The following is a 7,985-nucleotide window of genomic DNA, read 5'->3' as shown; positions in this document are numbered from 1 at the left end:
AATTCAAGAGGGTCCTTTTAGAGGGCTTCAGAGGCAAGATGAAAGACTCTTTACAGTCCCACTCTTAGTATTTTCATCAGCCAGATGAAAAAAGTCGAGACCTGTGGTGATGGGTGGTGTACAGGTCCACGTGTAGCAGTAATCTGTGGTCTACTTTCTGTTTCTATGAATTTACCTATTCTAGGAACTTCATATTAGTGGAGCCATACAATATCTGTCATCTTCTATCTGGCTTATTTCACTTATCATAATGTTTCAAGGTTCATCCATGTTCTAACACGTATCAGAATTCCAGTCTTTTTTAAAGCTGAATGATATTCCATGCTATGTATATATCACATTTTAGTTATCCATTCACCCATCAATGGACACTTGTGTGGCTTCCAACTTTTGTCTGTTGTGAACAATGCCGCTACGGATATTGGTGTACAAGTGTTTGTTTGAACCTCTGCTTTAAATTCTTTCGAGCATATATCTAGAAGTGGAATTGCTGAATCATATGCTTTTATGTTTAAAGTTTTGAGGAACCGCCAAACTGTCGTCCACAGAGGTTGCGCCACTTTACCTTTCCATCAGCAATGCACAAGGCTTCCAATTACTCCTCACCAACACTTGTTTCACGTTTTCTCAGTAATAGCCATCCTAAATGGGTGTGAATTGGTTTCTAATTGTTGCATGGATTTGCTAATGACTCATCATGTTGAGCATCTTTTCATGCGTGTATAGGCCATTCATATATCTTCTTTGGAAAAATCTCTATTCAGGTTGTTTGCTCATTTCTTAATTGGGTTATTTGTTTTGTTGTTGATTGTAGGAGTTCTTTGTATATTCCAGATATTAAACTCCTATCAGCTATATGATTTGCCAACATTTCCTCCCATGCTGAGTTGTCTTTTCACTCTCTTGATAGTATCCTTTGATACACAAACTTTTAAAATATTGATGAAGTCAAAGGTATCTATTCTTTTCTTCTGTTGCCTGTGCTTCTGGTGCCAAATCCCAGAACATCACCAAATCCAACGTCATGAAGATTTCCCCCTGTGTTTTCTTCTAAGAGATGGATAGTTTTTGGCCTCACATTTAGGTCTTTGATTCATTTTGAGTTCATTTCTGTATGTGATGTAAGATAAGGAACCAATTCATTCATTTGCATGTGTCTGTCCAGTTTTTCCAGCATCACTTGCTGAAAAGACTGGCCTTGCCCCATTGAATAGTCTTGGCATCCTTATTGAAAATAAATTAACTGTATAAGCGAGGATTTATTTCTGAGCTCTGTATTCTAGTCCACTGATCTACATGTCTCTCCTAATGCTGGCACCACACGGTTTTGACTTCTGTAGCTTTGTAGTCAGTTTTGAAATCAGCAAGCGTGAGGCCTCCAACTTTGTTCTTTTTCAACATTGCTTTGACTATTCAGTGCCCCTTGAAATTCCATGTGAATTTTAGGATTATTTTTCTATTTCCACAGGAATGTCACCGGGAGTTTGATAGAGATTGCATTGAATCTGTAGCTAGCTTTCGGAATATTGCAATCTTACTGATATTAAGCCTTCTGACCCAGGGATACAGGATGTCTTTCCATTTATTTACGTCTTCATTAATTGCTTTCAGCAGCAGTTTGCAGTTTTTAGTGTACAAGCCTTTCGCCTCCTTGTTACATTTATTCCTAAGTATTTTAGTCTTTTTGATGCTATTGTAAATGGAATTGTTCTTCTTATCTCCTTTTCAGATTGCTCATTGTTAGCATACTGAAATGCAACTGATTTTGTGTATTGATTTTGCATCCTGCAACTCTTGAATTTCTTTACTAGCTCCGACAGCCTTTTTCTATGTGGAATCTTTAGAGTTTTATACATAAAGATCATGTTTTCCGTGGACAGAGGTTATTCTACTTTTCCCTTTCCAATTTGGACTCCTTTTTTGTCTTTTTCTTTCCCATTTGCTCTAGCCAGAACATCCAATACTCTGTTGAATAGAAGTGGCAAAAGCAGGCATCCTTGTCTTTTGTCTGATCTTAAGGGAAAAGCTTTCAATCTGTCACTAACAAGCATGATGTTAGCTGTGGATTTTTCATATACACTCTTCATGATGCTGCGGAAATTTCCTTCTATTCCTCCTTTATTAAGATTTTCAATCAGGAGATGCTGTTCAGTTTTGTCAAATACTTTTTATGCATCAATTGAAATGTGTCCTTTTTTCTCTTCCAGGAATGTGATGTATTATACGGATTGAATTTCATAACTTGAGCTATCCTTGCATTCTAGGCGTAGATCCTACTTGGTCATAGTGTATAATACTTTTAAAGGTAGCTGAATTCAGTTTGCTAATATTTTCTTGATGATTTTTGCATAAATATTCATAAGGGATAATGGTCTGTAGTTTTCTTTTCTTATACTATCATCATATCAGGTGACAAAGATACAAAGCTGGCTTTGGTATCAGGGCAATGCTGGCCTCGATGAATGAGCTAGGAGGTGTTCCCTCCTCCTCCTTTTTTAGAAGAGTTTGACGAGGACTGGTGTTAATTCTTCTTTAAAATGTTTGCTAGAATTCACAAGTAAAGCCCTGTAACTCCAAGGCTTTTCTCGGTTGGGAGGAACAAATGCACTTAATAACTTAAAGCATCAATTAGTGGCTGGTTTTGATCCAACCTCTAGCTGCTTGACTCCAAACGTATGTCAACAGGTAACAATAGGCTATCAGACCTGAGGGAGTCCTCTCATATCCCCTAACTTGACCCATGCAGGCCCCAAACAGGTATAAAAGAGGACGGAACATTTCCCCTCTCTGCTTGTCCAATACAGAAAGCATGCACTACCATATCTCAGGAACTTTTATGTCCTTCCCCTAACCTAACATGCATGTCAATCTCATACAAGTCCAGATCCTGGGGAGTCTTCTGTCTCCTAAGTTGACCCACCAAATCCCTTATTTGGAGAACTTTCATTCTCCCTCTTCTCTCTCACCCACCATGTAGGTGACATCAGGCACTACCAGATCCCAGGGAATCAATCTTATCCCCTACCCTAGCCCACTTGGACCTTGTCTTCTAAAAGGGTAGAGAAATTTTATGATTCATGTTGACTGGGGTTGCATTTGCCAAGCACACACAGCAGGCAAGGCCAGGAGTGGGCATATTCAAGTTTGTAAAGGTACAATAAACCACTTTCAGATTCAGACAATTTATTACTTATGAAGACAATGAAAGGAAGAGCAGTCAAAGGTGCCAGAGCCCCAGCCCTTTTCTCCCACACCAAAAAGTATGCCACTAAAATGAAAGGGGCCAGATGACTGCAATACAATTTGAGGGATACCCCATTCCCGAGGGACCAATTCTAGATGGCAGCTAAGTGGTATAAAATGAGAGAGGGCAAGTAGACAGAAAGCTGCATACCTCATACCAACAGGAAATGAGAAAGTATCTCATAACAGCCTCCCAGGGGAGTTAGGGAGGCAAATGAATGGTGGCCTTAAGGTAGCTCCCTGCAAGCTGCCCATCTGATGTTCTGGGAGAACCACCAGATGTTATGCCAAGACTCATGAGTAGCTGTGGGTCAAACCTTTGTTGCTTGTCACATACAGATACTCGTACAGAGGGTGCCACAATGCAGCTGTTCCCCTGCACATTTCTTACTATTTTCCCTATCAATTATTGACCAGGAAATGTTGACATCTCTACTCTTTAATTGTAGATTTGTCTATTTCTTCTTTCTGCACTATAGATTTGTTTACCATATTTTAAAGCTCTGTAACTTGGTGCACAAATATTTAGATTTGTTCTGTACTCCTCCTGAATTGTCCCTGAATCATTGCACAATGTTTTCTTTATGCCTGGTAATATTAACTTTTCTGAACTTTACAACTTTATTTTGTTTAGTATTTCCATGTTATAGTTTTTTGCATCCTTTTACTTCTAACCTATCTATATCTAAATATTTAAAATGAGCTCCTTGTAGACAGTATAAAGTTTGGTCTTGCTTTTTGTCCAGTCTGACTATCTTTGATGCTTAACTACTTGGGGCTCATTTACCTTTTGTATCTGTGGCTTTATAGTTTCCACCTTGTTTGGAAAATTTTTAGTTATTACTACTTCACATATTTATTAAGCCTGCTCTTCTCTCTCAAAGAGATACCTGCACTCCCATGTTCATTTGTAGCATTATTCACAATAGCCAAGATTTGGACATAATCTAAATGTCCACGGATGGATGAATGGATAAAGAAAATGTGGTGTGTATACATGCAATGGAACATTACTCAGCCTTAAAAAGGAAGGGGGAGTGATGTCAGGGTCATGGCAGAATGAGCTCTTCCCTTAGTCTCTCCCCACTAAGATACAATTCACAAACCAACAGAGGACCTTCACAGAACACAATAGACGTCTGAGAGATCCACACAACCATACGTCTGAAGGTGGAGGTGCTGGACCCCCCAAGAGGCAGTGGAAATATGTAAGGGGACCTCCTCTCCCTCCCAAATGGCAGCAATCTAAGGTACAGGACCTCATGTGGTGGCTGGCATGCAACTCTGAGAGGAGAGGGGGGAAAGGGCACCTCTCTGTGGAAACCCCTTCATTCTCAGGGATGCCTCCCAGCCCGTGGGAATGCTCCACACTGAGGAAGCTAAGCAGTTGTGGGGGTGTCTTCACCAAACTGGGCAGCCCAGGAGGGCAGACAGCAAGTGCAGAGCAGGAGCACCCAGGATCATGTGTGAAAGAAAGTATCCCATGCCCCCTCCCACCTGGTGCACCAGCGTGGCTGCTCAGCCAGAGCAGGGGACCCCCACTAGAGAGCCTGCCCACCTATGTGTGTAAAGCAGTGGTGGCCAGCAGGCAAATGCAGATGGGCCAAAGGACAGCACAGCTGCCAGGGATCACGGCAGACTCAGAATACACAGCTCCTGCCCCCCTGCCCAGTGGCGGCAGGTGGAATCTGCAACCACTACTACCACTACACGATGGCACAAGTCCACCCCACCAAATAACATGAAGAGATATGTTAACTCTCCAGACCAGAAGGAAACTGATGAGTACCCAGAAGTTTACAATCTAAATGACAGGGATTTCAAAATAGTTATCATAAAGAAACTCAGTGAGTTACAAGGAAACTCAGAAAGTTCAATAGGCTCAGGAATAAAATTAATGACAGGGGAATTCTTCACAAAAGAGATTGAAACTATAAAAAAAATCAGAAATGTTGGAGATGAAAAACGATGAATGAGATAAAGAAAAATCTGGAGTCCTTAAATAACAGAGCTGATTTTATGAAGGACAGAATTGGTAATTTAGAGGACAGAAATAGAGAAATGCTTCAGGTGGAGGAGGAGAGAGAAGTAAGACTAAAAAGAGATGCAGAAATTCTCTGAGAAGTACCTGACTCAAGTAGGAAATGCAACATAAAGATTACAGGTATTCCAGAGGGAAAAAAAGAGCAGAGAGCTTATTCAAAGAAACAGTAGCTGAGAACGTCCCAAACCTGGGGAAGGAGCTGGAATTACATGTAAATGAAGCTAATAGAATTCCTAACTACATCAACGTAAAAAGACCTTCTCCAAGGCGTATATTAGTAAAAATGGTAAAAGTAAGTGACAACAAAAAATATTAAGGTCAGCAAGGCAGAAGAAAATAACCTACAAAGGAACCCATATCAGGTTTTCAGTGGATTTCTCAGCAGAAACCTTATAGGCTAGAAGAGAGTGGAATGCCATATTCAAAATTCTGAGAGACAAAAACTTTCAGCAAAGAATAATCTATCCAGTGAAAATATCCTTCAGAGGTGATGGAGAAATAAAAACTGTCCCAGATAAACAAAAACTGAGGGAGTTCATTGCCACAACAACCCCGTCCCCAGGAAATGATCAAGAAGGCCCTCATACCTGAAAAAAGAAGAAAGAATTTACAAAGCCTTGAGCAAGGAGATAAATAGACAAGGTCAGAAAATTGCAGCTCTCTATCAGAACAGGTTAGCAAACACTTAATTACAACATTAAAGATAAAGGGAAGGAAAACATCAAAAATAACTATAATCACTTCATTTTAATCACAAACTCACAACACAACACCAAATGGACTAAGCTGTGACAACAATCACTGAGTCAGGGAAGAGGAAAGGGGTGGAACCTGCTTAAGACTCAGGAAATGAGAAGCTATCAGAAAACGGACTATCTCATCTACGAGATCTTTTATACGAACCTCACAGTAACCACTAAACAAAGAATCAGGACAGAGACACAAACGATAAGTAAAAAGAAACCCATCATAGAGAAGCACCAAACTGAATTGGCCGTCAGAAATAGTGACAAGACGAGAGTACAAAGGAAATGCAGAACAACTGGAAAACGAGTGATAAAACAGCAGTATTAAGCCGTCATATACCCATAATCACTCTAAATATAAAAGGATTGAATCCTCCAATCAAAAGACACAGAGTGGGGGCCTGCCTGGTGGCGCAGCAAAGTTCGCATGTTCCGCTTCAGTGGCCCAGGGTTCGCTGGTTCAGATCCTGGGTGCAGACCTATGCACAGTTTGTCAAGTCATTCTGTGGTAGGCGTGCCACATATAAAGTAGAGGAAGATAGGCACGGATGTGAGCTCAGGGCCAATCTTCTTCAGCAAAAAAGAGGAGGATTGGCGGCGGATGTTAGGTCAGGGCTAATCTTCCTCAAAAGAAAAAAAGACGTAGAGTGGTTGGATGGATTAAAACACAAGAACCAACAATTTGCTGCCTCCAGGAAACACATCACAGCTCCAAAGACAAATACAGGTTTAGAGTGAAGGGGTGGAAGATGATACTCCAGGCTAACGGCAAACCAAAGAAAGCAGGTATTGCCATACTTATATCAGATAAAGTAGATTTCAAGATAAAAAAGGCAATGAGAGAAAATGAGGGGCGGTATATAGTGATAAAAGGGGACACTCCACCAAGAGAACATAACACGTAAATGTATATGCACCCAACACAGGAGCACCAAAATACACAAAGCAATTATTAACAGACCTAGAAGGAGAGATTAAGAGCAACACAAAAATAGTAGGGGACCTCAACCTTCCACTTACATCAATGGATAGATCATCCAGACAGAAAGTCAACAAGGAAATAGTGGAATTAAATGAAAAACTACACCAGATGGACTTAATAGATATATATAGAACTCTCCATCCAAAAACAGCAGAATACACATTCCTATCAAGTGCACATGGAACACTCTCACAGATAGACCATATGCTGGGAAACAAGGCAAGCCTCAACACACTTAAGAAGACTGAAATCATATCCAGCATCTTTTCTGATCATAGTGCTAGGAAACTAGAAATCAACTACAAGAAAAAAGCTGGGAAACTGACAAATGTGCGGAGACTAAACACCATGCTACTGAACAACCAATGGATCAATAAAGAAATTAAAGGAGAAATCAAAAAATATCTGCAGACAAATGAAAATGAAAATACACCATGCCAACTGACATGGGGTGCAGCAAAATTGGTCTTAAGGGGGAAATTCATAGGAATACAGGCTCATCTCAACAGACAAGAAAAATCTCAATAAGCAATCTTAAAAATACACCGAACAGAACTAGAAAAAGAAGAGCAAACACAAAGCCACAAGTCAGCAGGGGGGAAATAGTAACAATTAGAGCAGAAATAAATCGAATTGAAACCAAAAAGAAGTAGAAAGGATCAACGAAACTAAGAGCTAAATAAAATTGAGATAAATAAAATTGAAAAACCCTTAGCCAGACTCACTAAGAAAAAGAGAGAGAAGACTCAACTAAATAAAATTAGAAATGAAAGAGGAGAAATTACAGTGGATACCACAGAAATGCAAAGGATTATAAGAGAATACTGTGAAAAGTTGTATGTCAGGAAATTGGACAATCTAGAGGAAATGGATAAATTCTTAGAATCATACAACCTCGCTTAACTGAATCAAGAAGAAATAGAGAATCTCAATAGACCAATCCCAAGGAAAGAGATTGCAACAGTAGTCA

Source organism: Equus quagga, unplaced genomic scaffold (genome assembly GCF_021613505.1).
Source record: "Equus quagga isolate Etosha38 unplaced genomic scaffold, UCLA_HA_Equagga_1.0 HiC_scaffold_127_RagTag, whole genome shotgun sequence".
NCBI classification, from domain to species: domain Eukaryota; kingdom Metazoa; phylum Chordata; class Mammalia; order Perissodactyla; family Equidae; genus Equus; species Equus quagga.
This window is presented reverse-complemented; position numbering follows the sequence as displayed.